Source organism: Drosophila guanche, unplaced genomic scaffold, assembly GCF_900245975.1.
Source record: "Drosophila guanche unplaced genomic scaffold, DGUA_6, whole genome shotgun sequence".
Taxonomy (NCBI): domain Eukaryota; kingdom Metazoa; phylum Arthropoda; class Insecta; order Diptera; family Drosophilidae; genus Drosophila; species Drosophila guanche.
In genome coordinates this window covers 2,151,507-2,166,238 of record NW_022995752.1, presented here as the reverse complement: position 1 = coordinate 2,166,238, position 14,732 = coordinate 2,151,507, and the positions used below count along the sequence as shown (strand labels likewise).

The 14,732-nt window shown below is 40.4% G+C and overlaps 1 protein-coding gene across 4 annotated transcripts in view; it reads right to left on the bottom strand.

Moving 5' to 3' along the window:
• Positions 1-14,732, bottom strand: part of LOC117588215 — a 72,572-nt gene that overhangs the window by 39,714 nt on the left and 18,126 nt on the right. The window lies entirely within an intron of this gene.

The following is a 14,732-nucleotide window of genomic DNA, read 5'->3' as shown; positions in this document are numbered from 1 at the left end:
GTCCCACTGTGCCGGTGGCAGAGTTGCAATTTGCCGTTAGTCTGCTCGCTTTCTCTATGTGTGTGAGTGTGTTTGCGTGTGTGCCAATGTCGTTTATAATGAAGTTTCCTGTCGATAAAAGCTAAACTTCAGAAGCTTTTTGGAGGCCTTGCTGCCAGCATTGCTGGATCTCCTTCCTCTATCGTGCATGTTGCATGTTGCAAAAAGTTGAAGGTGGCTTTAATGAAGGCCCAATTAGAAGTTATTGGAGGCTTTAATCAGTCATTTCGGTAAGCAGAAAATATCTCTCTCTCTCTCTCTTTAAGATTCTCTCTGGCTTCATTTGTGTTCTACACATTCCACAAAGTGCAGCAGAGAATGACAACAGCCCCCATGTGACGTAATAGGCGGCAAAACAAGACCGCAAAAAAGAGGAGCACCAAGCACAGAGAATAAGCAAGAGAGTGGAGAGTGGATAGAGAGGAAAATGTCGCGACCAGAGGCAGACAAACAAATTATTTTCAAATTGTAGCAAGAGATCAATTCAAAGATATAAGAAAGTAGCAGAGAGAGAGACAAAGGAGAGTCTGAGAACAGCAGAAGCAATGCAGGCAGGAAATTACAGTGTGGAAAGGGTGGAGAAGGAAACCGGAGAAGAGCAACCGTGAAAGGCTCGAAAGCATAGCATAAAATCCTGACACATTACATTTACAGTTGTGTAAGGACCAGGAGGAGACAACCAACGAACCGCATCCCTCATCCTAACGCTTTCACAGTCCAGTTGTGGAGAGTCCGTTTCGAACTACCTATCAAAGCAAGAAAGAAACAAGAGCAAAAGGAAATACACAAAAAAAGAAGGGTTGCTTTGTTGATGGACGTGCTTGATACCCTGTAAGATAAATATGAAGCAGATATAATAGCCTTAAAAACAAACATTTAAAGGCAACAAACCTCCTTCTATCCTATAATTCCTTTACTTGGCTGCCCAAATATTCCTAAATTCATCAAGCCTCCGTTGAGGCGCAAAACAAAGGCAGGCAGAAGAGAGAACGTGCTCCACACAAAAAACTACGTCAACAATTGCCTGAAAGAAAGAGAGTGAGAAGAGGGAACACTCTGGGAATGAAACGACCCATTGCCATTTTGTTTGTGTTTGTTTTGCTCCAATTAGCAGAAGACCGCTCTCTCGCGCGCTCTCTCTCTCTCTCGTTCTCTTTCGCCTCGCTGTAGCTTGCGTCATTTTGTCTTTGCAAAGGCAAAAACGACAATATTTTCTTTGGACTGGGTGAAAGCTTTTCTTTGGGAATCCAAACAGCTGCTCTGTGGCTTTGTAGCTTTGTATCTTTGTCGCTGTCTCTCTCTCTCTCTTTCCGCGTGTGTTTGAGTGTGTGAGTGTTTCATTGTCATCTCAGGCCCCATTCATGATGATGGCTAAAGCAGCAGCAGCAGAAGCACACGAAAAAACGAAAACGCCGGTTGGGATAGGGTCTCCCGTCTCACAATCCCATGTGGGATGCTCTCTCTGCCTCGTTATCTCCCCCCCTCGGACTCACTGTGTCTTTCTACCACATTCGTATTCTCTCCCCATTTCTCTCTTTCTCTGTAATTTCTTCTAATTATCTCACCTTGTCGCTTGCTTTGAATGGAAACTTGTTTGGTAAAAGCTCTACCACATCCTCCCAGCACTCATATATTTTATATATTATATTAATTATATTTAAATTATATTTTGTTTTGGAATAAATAAATACTCGATGGATATTTTGGCATTTTTCCTGAAATAAAAGTTACTTTGGGTGTGGTTTAGGAACACCCCCAGACCACCTTCCAGAACATATTCCACACGAAATTAAGGAAACTTCCTTTCCCTACAAAACTGTACCCCTCAGGAAAAGCTAAGTAAAAGGGTTGTAGATGGTGTTTACGGTGAAAATTATATGGCCACCTAATGGCAGGGGGCGACTCCCCCTGCTTCGCTTTCACTATACAAATGAAGATATTAGGGGAAAGTTCCGTTTAAGCTATCGCTGAAGGTCATTCGGGGTAATATTCGTAAAGGGGAATTCCCTAAAATAAATGCAACAATTTGATCATAACTGTCAGAGTTGATGCAGTCAAATAGTCAAATTTAGAGATTCGTAATCCGTGAGGTATCCAAAGAGCCCCTCAAAGTGAAGCCAATTATATGTTGTACAACATATAATTTCACACTCTTTCATTCATAAATATCTCAATGGTACAATCCAATCAAGTAAAAGACTTTTTAATGAAAAGATGGGGGGCTGCCCCAGAAGATTTATGTAGAGCAAAAATCCAGAATTTTTAATTAACACACAAACGAGGATGAGCAATGGAGAGCAGACCTTTCAACAAATGACTGGAGAAATATACTTATAGTTTGCTAAATTTTATTCACACTTGCCCCATTAGGGGCCACATTGCTGTGTTTTGTTCATCATAAAAAGAAAAGAGGCAGGCAATTAATTATACATTTTGCTGCGGTATAAATATTCAGAGGGAATTCTTTCGGGATTTCATAGAAAAGGAGATATGTGTCTATATCATTTGGTTCCTAGTCAAACTTATCCTTAAAGGCCAATTAAGATTCCTCTTAGATTATTTTTAACAATCACACACATACAGCCACTAAATTACGATCCCCAACAAAATGCAACAAAAGTGAGGGCACGATACCCGCGCATTATCACAATATTAATGAGTGTGTTGGGGTTCGGTTCTTATGGGTAGAACAGAACCACTTCTGGGGCAGAAACCCCAAACATCATCCAACGTGTTCGTTTTGTTCTGGCCATTCCAACTGTTCTCAACTTACGTACGTTCTCTCTTTCGTTGGTTCTCGGTCTCTCTCGCTTGCGCTCTTTCTCTCTCTCTTTCTGCCAGTACGAAACGAACGAAAAATGCTAACGAAACGAAAATGCAAAATGTCAATGTCCTCCACTGTACAGTTCAGGCGTCAGAATTGCGTCGCAGTTTTTGTGTTTTTGCCCACAGAAATGTTCTCGCGGAACGATGGCAAAGTGGAACACATTGCAGCAACACAGTGGTAGGAACGGGGCTATAGGGGCTATATAGGGGGTAAACGTATGCGTAACGTGGAGACTCCAACTGACTGCTTTGCTGGAATGAAGTGGAGTATGTGGAGCGTCTAACGTGTATTTGGAGTGTGGAATGACCATGGCTGTGATATAGCGGGGGGTACGCTTTAGCAGGGGGGACGTACTATCTTTCTCTAATATTCCATCTCTCTTTATCTCCCGTTTTAAAGTTACCATAAATCCAAAGTAAATACAAATAATGTCATTACTCTTCTTCTGATTCCGATCTCCCACTCTAAAGGGGATAAACTCTTTTATTGCATCGCTTGGAGCTTGGAGCAAGTTTTTTAATAAGCGCCACTAATAGAGCCCATATACTGGGGCGAAACAAAAAATAAGTTATCTCTCTCTTTCTGGTTGCCAATACTTAATGAGAAACGGAAATGCCGCTTTAGATTTATAGCTTTGATAAAAACAGCTACCAAGTATTGGTAGCTCCCTCCCCCTCCCTTTGGGTAGTTGGCAACTGACTGCCGTCCCCAGTCAACAGATGTTGGCGGAGCTTGTTCCTTTATTGCACAGAACTTTGACAGAGATTTAAGCGGTTATCCACGGAGCTCCACCAATGGTCCAACATTCGATTTGCCATTGACAAAGTTGGCAAAAAGTAGTTGGGGACTCACTGATAGATAGCAATGCGTTATTTAGGGGTTATCAGTCAGGTAAACTCCACCAAATATTATCTATCTAGCTATGACAAACCAGTGAATTAGTTCCTTATAAATTTGCACAATTGTGTGGCAATCATAATTTGAAAGATACTGGAAAAGGCCTAAGGGTTAAATCGTAAACAATAGTTAAAACTATTTTAACTATTTGATTCCTAACAATGATTACAATTGAATTCTTATCATGTTTTATTACCTTTTTCCACAGGATCAAGAGAGGCTTTCCTGACTATTTTACATGCTCATACGTTTTCAGGATAATTAAATATCCAAAGGGACAATTTTTACTATGGATGCTAGATATGTATGTGTCCCAAATTCAAGAGTTTACCCCTATAAATATCCCAATTTCCTAGCTAACTTCCAAAGCTTTGCAGCTTTTCCGTTATTAATTTCCCAACCTTAAACATACCTCTAAATAAGCGACTCTAAATATGCTAAGCGTCTCTAACATCTTTTTCGATAACATACCTGCAAGAAAGAAATAGAAAAAAAGAAAATTAATTTAGTGATATATATAAATAATTTCAGAGAAATGAAAGCCCCCTGAACCCAATACACCGAACAAAGGGACACCCACAAATAGCAACAGACTGGAAAAAATACTGTTGTTTGATGTGTTGTTTGGGCGGCTCTTGACACCTCTCCTACACGTGTAATCAAATACAATAAGCCATAAAAAAGTATCATAAAAAACAGGTGATGGAGACGTTGAATGGAGGAGCAAAGAGAAGAGAAGCAGCAGAAATGTTGCCATAATAAAAAATAAAACTTGACAATGAGGCTGGAAAAAAACCTGTCCCAATCGTCAGAGATCCTCTGGCAATAAAAGGGAAGGAGGCGCAGGAGGAGTAGAGGGATTAGGTGTCAATTATTAAGGGGCCGAAGGTGGGTCTTCGGAAAATCCTTTGCCAAACAGAGACAAGGACACGGACTGCAGCCACAGGCTGCTGCTGGCTGCTGTTGCCTCTGTCTTGTCGCTTGTCAATGGCATAAATTAGGCGCTTACTGGAAACATGGCTCCTCCACAGTAGCACAGCAAACACGAGGGGCATCCCACAAGTGTCCCCAATCACAAAAACAACTGTGTAAATTTGTGTATGCGTCCATGTCCCTAGTTATCCTGCGCTCAGTCCCCCACCCGTGCTTCGATCGTTAGAATGCCTAGAATATTATACAGTGCGTGTCATTTTGAGTGGAACATGATGTTTTGCTAATTCAAAAGATTTGCAGCCGACATTTCGATTTGCGCGCAACGACAAAGGAATTTTCCAGCCACCCACACGCACAGATTTCATTTGCCATTTTCCACTCTTCACTTTCATTTCAAACTTGAGCTCAAAACTAATAGAAAGAATTACGTTAAAGTGGAACTAAACAACTAGGGATTTAAATTTATACAAAATTGATGAAAAAGTATGAAATTTTACTGACTGCAACCACCTTTTGTGATGGCCCCCACGAGAGGACATTTCACCAGGTAGGGAGCGCTCCTCATAGCGACCTTCCATACCGAAAAAAATGCACAATACAGTCACCGAAATGATTATAGCTAATGACGTCATACTAACGACTATGACGCTTGCGAACAAAAAAAAAATAAAGACAAAAAACGCATCAACCCCTGACGGCCAAAAAGTTCATTGTCTTCGTTTTACAGTTTATTGCACTTAATTAACAAAAACAGAGAGATTTGAAAAGCAGGGGGAAAAGCGCAAAGGAAGGGAGGCTCTCATTCTGGCTGGCAACACCTACCAGATACACAGATACACCAGAGAGCGAGAGATACAGATACAAATACAAAAGCGCCAGCGATAATGAATTATTAGCAAAAGCACCAAAGCAGAAAAAAAAGCAGAAGCAAAAGATACAAATACTCGTATCTCGCATAACGAATCTCTATCTGTGGATGGGGTTCTCTGCTCTTTTGCCCGGAAATTAGCGAATGCGACAACATGTGTCGCCTCTACCCAACATGCAACAGCAGCAGCAGCAGCACCAGAAGCAGCAGACTGAAGGCAGGCAGCAGTCAGAAGGCATTGGCCAAGGCGAAGGCGTTTTCTGCGAGTTCTCTGGAAGTGGAAATCACAGTCTGTTCTCTTTCCCTCCTATGTATTTTTTTTAATGTTGCATGGGAAATTTAATTTCTAAATTGCAGCTGTCGTCGCTCAGCCAAACATTTGTCCTCCGTCCTTCTCTTCACTTTGTCCATAATAATCTATTGCATCGCATCGTTCTTCATAAATCATACAATCCACACACACACAAGCGAGAGATGTCTTTCATTTCGTCAAGAAACAATTCAACATCGACCATTGCGTATACGCCATGTACATATGTATGTGTGTGGGGCAGGAAATGAGGCGTGGTGTGTGCACCAGCAGTCGACGCTTGAAGGAGAGCTGTCATTCAGAATTGTATTTCATTTATAGACAAATGATAGACAAACAGACGGGAGGCAAAAAGGCCAGAAACTTGATAAAGAGGAGGAAGTTTTTGGCAAGGAATTTGAAAGGGAAACTGTTTCATCGAAACACAATACAAGGTTCGTGTTGAGGTGCTGGACTTCTAAGCTATAAATTCAACAAAGAAACAAAACTTCAGCGACTGCCACCAAATGAAGTTAATTACTTCGGGTTAAGTCCCCTCCCAGTGACATTTTCGAAATTATTCATATATTTTCCACAGAAAAGCACAAGTATTCAAATGTAGTTTCCTTCAAGGTGCGTGGATTTATTACAATGATTTGGTCCAGGTGCACATCCTTGCCCTTGTCGCTTTTGCCTTATGATGGATGCCATCTGACTCTGCAAGTTCGATCCATTCAAATCCATTTTTACAAAACAATTTTGAATATTTTTTCATTGGATTTTACAAGAAATTTAAGTCGCAGCAGGTGCGAGATTTTACCAAGAAATTTGAATATTAAATAAAATGTTCAACTACAAAAACAAATGTAAAAATGAATTTAAAAAGCCCAAGCGACCCTCCATGTAAGGTATATAAATTTCACACCCATTGTATGGTGAATACAATGAAATGAAAGTAAGAACTGCACGAGTATATGACTCATTTCAGATACATTTTATACATAAGTATCTTTAGATAGACAGCCACTGCACCTACGAATGTGAATGCGAACTCGAATGGGTTTGTGAATGCTAATAAGAATGGTTGTTGTATGCTTTATGGTCTGCCCCCAAATTGCATGTTTAATTGCAATAAAGATACTAAAAAAAAACCCAACCAACTGCCCGCCCACAAACAAACAATCGACAGAGCTGAGCAGTGGAGCAGTGGAGCAGCAGCAGAAGATACAGAAGCAATTTTCAGGGAAAATTTCGCTGAAAGACAGAAAACAGCTGCAGCAACAGCAAAGTGCAGCATGCCCCGAAGCTAGTCCGAAAATGGGGGAAAAACATTTTCACGCACTCTGTGGAAAAGGCAAATACAGACACAGAACGAAGAACGAAGAAGGACCGCCTGCTGTCGTACGTGGAGCAGAAAAAATTGTACTGCCGCACCCTGCAAAAAAATATATATATACATAAAAGATTCTCGGAACAGAACTCCTTCTATGCCACTGCCGATGACTCCTACTTTGAAGATATTCTCTCTCTTACATGCAAAACCCCAATTAATAATTAAAACTCGTTTTCAACAGCAATTTTCATTAATTTTTTCTGCTGTTGGGAAAAACTTGTGGAACAAAGGAATCCGCTGCCGGAGCCGTATCCCCAATCGAATGCCCCAGCTAAAGGGTCGAGCTTGAAAGTTTTGTGAAACGGAAACAGCGGCCAGCCAATTATAATAAATGTTCGATTAAAACAAAAGCAAAACGATTAAAACCCATTCATTACCAATTTTAAAGGTTATTCATTCCGCGGGCAAAATAAATAAAATAATTAATATCTAGAAATTGGATTCTAATATTGAGAGTTTCCTGGGGTTTAACGGTTTGTTACGGCCTTCAATTATGGTTTCATTTATTGATAGATTTTTTTGTAGGGTAAAGTTTATTGTTTTTAAGACTCGAAAAAAACATTTAAAATGTTCCATTTTCATGTAAAAATTTTCCATAATTAAAAAGAAGCAATTCGGCAGTTTTTACAATCAAAATAACGCAAAATATATGCTGAGAATCATTGAAAATTGCATAAAAAACGTTTGGGGCAACATTGTAGCAAGAATTTTAATAAAAATTAAACATTTTTTGCTTTGTGAAGAGGGGGCGGATACAAATTGGTGACAATACCATACACTTTTACGATGGCAAATATTTATTTAATAATAATTTATGCAGCCATAAAAACACTCTTTGTTGCAGCTATTAAATTAATTGATGGATCCAGAGAAAAGCAAAACGCGGCAAAAGCATTTGCATAATTGCGGCGAACATTTGAAAGGAGGTTTACCGAAATATTCGGATAATTGGCTAATTGTGGCGAGGATATCGAAATATATCGCGGGGTGTATATCGGGTTATATTGAAACTAAATATTGAAATGGTGAAAGTTTGCATCACAATAAAAACGAAATGGTTTGCACATTGGTTCTGTGTATGCTGTTGGGGATCGTAAATGTTTTTGTCGGTTTATGGGAATGTGGATTTTTATTATAAACGAAAACGAAATGTGCAGCAGGGCTGTATGGCTGTAGGGCTGTAGGGGGGCAGCTGGCAGGGCTGTGTGGCTTTCAATGGCCCCAAGATGCTGATGCATACCGAAATTATTCGTCTTCGTCTGTGGAGCGTTGATGAGACATGAAACGAAGCGACAGACAGACGCATTTACAGATACACAGACACGCAGCAGACAGAGACACGAGATACACAGCCATGAGATACAAAACTGAATGCAGTGGATATGTATGGAAAAGATTCAGAGATGCCTTTTAGCTTTTATTACATATGTGGCGGCATGAAGCTGCATGGTGACTGAGAGAGAGAGAGAGAGAGAGAGAGGAAAGGGAGGGAAGGGATATGACCTACCCCAAGGCAAAAATTATTATTATTTTCTTCATCATCTTCTTCTTTTTAGCTTCCATTCTTTTATTTTCTTTTTGTTTGCCATTTATATGATTTTCCTTTATTATTTCGCCGTCTCTCTGTGTGGCTGGCTCTGACTCTGGCTGGGCTCTGTGGCTCTCTGGTGTTGGGGTTTGCCAAAATGAAGCCGTAAAATTATATATGTACGCATGCCAAACCCCTTCTCCATTCTCCATTCTCCATTCCCCCTTCCGACCATTCCCCCCATTCCAACGAAATACAGAAATTCCATGGCATGGCATTCCCTGGATCCCTCGTTTCATTGTTTCAAACTGCAGCAAGCAATAAATGAGTAATACGGTAATAAAAACAAAGTTTCCACCACGACCTGAACAGATGAGGCGGAGTAGCTAGAGAAGGGGAGCCTTTTGGTCTCGAGCCAATAATTGTGACACAGCTTGGAGATGGTAAATTGGTTTATTTGTGGGTTTGCTCCTGAAATTGGCGAGTTGAACCTGCTATCTGTAGTTCTGGAACTAAAATCTGTAGATAGTTCAATAATTTGAACTGTTTTGTATTGCTGTTTGTACTCATAAAAACCACTTCTGGATTTTGGGTAGATCATCCCTTATTGTAACTCAGCCTTTATGGATATTACATATTCGATTCGAAGAAAAACTGACTAAAGATATTTTGAATATTCTCTTAAAACTATTTCCATACCTCAACCTTATATAGATACCGTGAAGGCAGATAGATACCCTGCCATCAGAAAACCTATTAGAACTCTACTTATATGGACTCCTCACATCTAAAAACAAGGGACAACTTTTTGGGCATCATTTCAAGATTACATTTGAGCCATTTGCACTGATACAGATAAATTGATACAGCAGCAGAATCCCACATATCCCAAAACAAAAAGAAACTGCCTTAGAATCATCCCCAGACTAATTTTCTACCAATTTATGGTGATCTAATTAACACAGATCGCTAGAAAAAACATCCCTGCCAACACTACAATACCGTGACTCGGCTTGCCGCCACTTAAACCAACTGAAACAAAGTAAAACCCACTAAAAAAAGCAATACTGGTAGACCACCCTCAAGTGCACTCAGTTGTGCAAGTGCGTTGGCAGTTGGCAGTTGGCAGTTGGCAGTTGCAAGGTAGTTGCTGAACATAATTTGCCATTACTTTAATGCCATCGCTTACATATCTGTGAATTTATCAGATAATCAGACCGTGTCTAATGCCCAGGCAATGATACTCCCAGCTGGAAACTGAAAAACTGGAAAAAGCGAATGAAACACAAGAGTATCTCGCGAACAAGATCGTACTCACGGATACGAAAAATACAGAAAAAAACACACACACAAACCATAAAGACAAAGGCATTAAATTACGAAGCAGCAACACACAGAAGTGTAGCTAATGTTTTGCTGCCTGCCACCCAGCGGCAGCAGGGCACCCTTTCGGCCCCAAACGCCTCCCTTCCCTCCCTTCCAATCCCTCATTCGAAACCATAATTTAATAGCTACTGCCTTTGCCACACTGTGTGTGCTGTGCTGTGGCATGTGTGTGTGTTTCTCTAAACTTGATTTCAAAGTTAAACCAACCTTAACCAACATTTATAGACATCGCAAAACATTTGAGGCGCAAACGGCAGACAGACAGCTCAAAATTGTTCAGTTTTCAGTTTTTCGGCTTAAACTTGATTTGCAGAAAAAACCAAAAAAAAACTTAAAATGTATCTAGCTTTTTTTTGAAGGTGAAGTATTTGCCAAAGACTCCCATTGAGGCAGGTACTCAGATTCACAGATACAGAGAGACAAAAGCTGACGTTTTGGATGGGTAATTAAGCAAAGCCTTGGACCGAGGTTGAGGCACAGATAGTTTTGCTGCTTCTAGTTCTGTTTTTATGGTGCTGCGGGGAGTGAGATTTGTGCAGAAAGATATGCCAGATTATGATAGATATTATGCCACTGTTACCGAGGGTTCCACTGTTCCAACTCTCATTCGTCGCATTCAGTGTATTAAAGTTCCCATAAGCAAAAGGCTCTTTGCTCTTAAAGGTAATCAAATTAAACTTTAAGCAATTGTCTATAGATCTTTATCACCCCACTTAAATATTCATAGTTCCCCTGTACGCAATCCATTTAACTCGAGCTCCCCTTGGGTGCTGTCTCGTCTCTTCTGCATATGTGATTCCATTGTAAATATTTGATAAATTCGAATTTGCAACATGCTGAACAAACAACCTCTGAAACTGTCAGTCAGTCAAGTCAACAGTTCGCTCTCTCTAAAACGAAATGTTTAATAATTCAATACGGATGGAAATACAAGCAAAAAGTCAAGGAAATTGAGGGCATTAAAAGGGCGTCAGGCGGTAGTTTTTTCTTACAAATGAAAAAATTGGGCCATTTGCTAATATTTAATGGCCACATTGTGAGTCCAGTTTGGCCTGATGAATGTGAGAACTGAGACAAATGGCTTGCATAAGCCACAAAAATGCACTTGGGGAATCATTTAAGCAAAACACAATATGGCCAGAGGTCTACGTTGCTCCATTGAGGATCTCTGCAGGGTAATTAGACATGGACACTCTTAGCATTTCATTGAGGGGATTTTCCCATCGAAATATTATGTCTGGTCGAGTCCCTGTCCCTTTGTCTGTCTCTCTGTCTGTCTGTGTCGGTGGGACAAATAGGCCGACTTCAATGGCTCGCATTTCCAACATTTTTCTGATGATTCTCCTACTGCTGCTCCTTCTCCTCATTCTCCATGACAACAAATTGCCTCCCCCACCGCTCCATAAAAACTGTTGAGGTAAGCAGCCTGTAATTAATATTTTGACATCCCTCAAGAGTGCCTTCGATTTCTGTGTATGAATGTTTTGCCAGCAGCAGCAAATACCTCCCAAAATACTCGCAAGTAATTCGAATAATAAGCAGAATAAAGATACCATAGACATAGACGGATGGTATATCAAATTTTGTTTTGCCTCCAGTTGTTATTTGTTGCTCTCAATCGATTCAACGTGAGGCATTGACATGTTGAAGGATGTGACTCAGAGGTGAAGTGTGGGAAAGATCATTCAACTGTGGGACTCTGTAAATACACTCATTCTCTTTCTCTCGGAAATCATTCAAAATTTCGTACTAATGCATTCCGCTTGCTGCTGGGTCTTTTCTTTAAGCAGAATCTCTCTCTGTTCTGAGCAATAGACACATTCACATTCTGTCTGACCAATATATGTACATCTACATATGTACATATTCCTTTTACGCTGTCGAAAAACTATAAAAAAATGGAAACCAATTTGCCAGAGAAAAGAAGAAAGGAAAAACGCTCATAGAAAAATGAATAGAAAGAAAACTAAGTAATAACACAGCGAAAATTATTTTGACCAGCAAAAGTTAGGGTGGAATAACGATGGAAAACTGAGCAGAAAAGTGCGACAGGGTGGAGGCGAAAAAACGCAAAGTGCAATATCGCGCTCTCTCTAGCACTCTTCTCTTAGTCTCTCCTCATATGAGTATTTCTTTCTCTCATATATTCTATATCTTTGCCTCTTTATTCTCTTGCTATTTTCTTGTTTTTGCATAAATTTCCAGTCGCACCCGTTGCATCCTTTAAACGCGTTCTCAAATAAACAACAAAATCTGTTTACCAATTTGATTTGCCTGCCACGCCCAGTGCAATTAGGGCGCAAGAAACTCATCGTAAGAGTCACTTACATTCGATTCGCCACGAAACAGAGGCGGCAAGAGTTGGAAAATTATATTGAAGGGGCTTCTATTTATACTGCAAATATTGAAGATCTTTATAGAGACTCATAGAACTCTCTACGCGTGGGACAGCTCCCAATTCTCATCAATTCTTCTGCTAATTCTCCAACTTATTCTTATGCTTAATGTTATACGTATTCTCTTCTCTCTAGCGAATGCTAAGCGTTACCCTATAAACCATACCCTGAGTGCTTGGGACTTTAGACGTACACATCCCCCATTTGGTGGCGCCACTGCCCCTCCAGCAGCATAGGCCACAGCAACAGCAGCAGATACTTTGGTCTTAGGCCCCCATTGATTGTTATGTAAGCTGCTTATAATTTCTTCTTTCCAAAAAGGGAGCAAGAGAGGAAAAAGGAGAAAAAGAGGCATATAGAGTGGGGAAAGCTCTCACTACCGAAACAAGAATTATAATTTTTGCTGCTGTTGCTGCTGCTGCTGTTGTTGTTGTTGGGCGTTGTCCCAAGTGTCGATTGTTGTTGTCGTTGCTGCTGTTTCTGTGCTGTGCTGTGTGGGCGGCTATCGGTATCGTTATCGTCATTGCTGTGTTGCTGTTTCCCCTACTTATTTTTTCTTGTTGCTATTTGTTGTCCACTTTTTATTCCCATTTGCTGGTTGTTGTGGAGAAATTGCTGTTTGCCCAAATGGAAAATGTATGTTTTCGGGCGCTTAAAAAGCAAATTATAGATGCTTTTCTTGCAGGAATTCTTCCTTTCTATTTCCTTGGGGCAACCATTTCCTCCACCCAATCCCAATACCCATCAGAAACTTTCGGCCTCATCTCCGCGAGTGGCTTTAGGCTGGGATTAAATGGAGCTGCTTGTGGAGAGAGAGAAGATGGAGGCATAAGAATGTCAATTAGCCAAATCAACCAATGCTTAGGGGAATGTGAAAGCGGATTAGACAGAAAGCAAATAAGTCGAATTACTGGAAACTTTCAAGGACAATTCTACATTATTTCATTGTGTAAATGAGATTTAATATTAAATAAAGATTTGTTTGTAAAAGATAGGTCCAAAAAATCCTTAGAAGTAAAAGTCTTAGTATTTACTTGGATACTTGCATAGTCCCGCAGTCGCTCCCGCAACCTATCCCAACTTTTACATCATAAATTTGCTTCAAACCTAACTTTACATTCCCACCAATCGATCTCCAAAGCTCAGCGATCTCCCACTCCCAAAGCGACTCAGTATTTCCCTCTTATACAATCGCAAGGCCCAACCTCCAAAACCCAAATTTCATAATAACACTCTTAAGGCCCCAAAACCCCAAAAAGCATTACAACAACAGCAACATAAAACTCACTCCCGCTGCTGGCATTGCGGCGTGTCAGAAAGCGGAGATTTTCACTGAATTATTTTCACTTTTCATCAAAGACTGAAAAACGAAAACGAAAACGAAAGTGAAGCAAAGTCGAGTCGAATGGAATGGAATGGAAACCCTCTCTAGATGAAGCACCGGTACGGGTTGGAGCTAGAGATTGTATTGTCTGAGATATTAGATATGAGGTAGGCCTACAGACAAAAAAACAAAAAGCAACACGCAGTCTCTGGGTAGCAGTCGATGAGCAGTCAAAGTCAGTGCCAGTGCCAGTGCCAGAGTCAGCGTCGTAGACGGAATCGAGTCGAATGCTGATGAGTTTGGCCTACTTTCACTTTCATTTTCTAGTTTTTGGCTCACAAAAGCGTAATAATTTTGTGTTCAATTTTTTGAGCCGGTTTTTCCAGAGAGCAAAGAGAGCGAGCGAAGAGCGAGAGAGATAAGAGAAATGAAATAAAGTTGATTCACATTTCATGGGCTGCTGCTGCTGCTGCTGCTGTTGCTGGTGGTGGAAAAACTATTTTCAGAGGCCTACACAAAAATGTTTGGAAATTACTCATCGCTGGAGTAGTCTCTTCGCTGTCTCTGGGGCAACTCTGATGGATTTCCCATGCAAAACACTAGACTACACAGCACTACACTCTGCTACACTTGTACATATATTGCTCTTCACTTTCACCTTTTTTTTTGTTCATATTATGTTGGCAGTTTGTTGTTGTGTCTTTCAATGACAATTAGTGGCAACACACCACACACAATATACGATCCTCAAAGTTTCTCATTTTAATTGCAACGAACGAAACAGCAACAAAAAACAAATACATTTTTAATTGTTATTGCTCTCTGTGTTTAATGCTTGAAACTAAGAAGCAA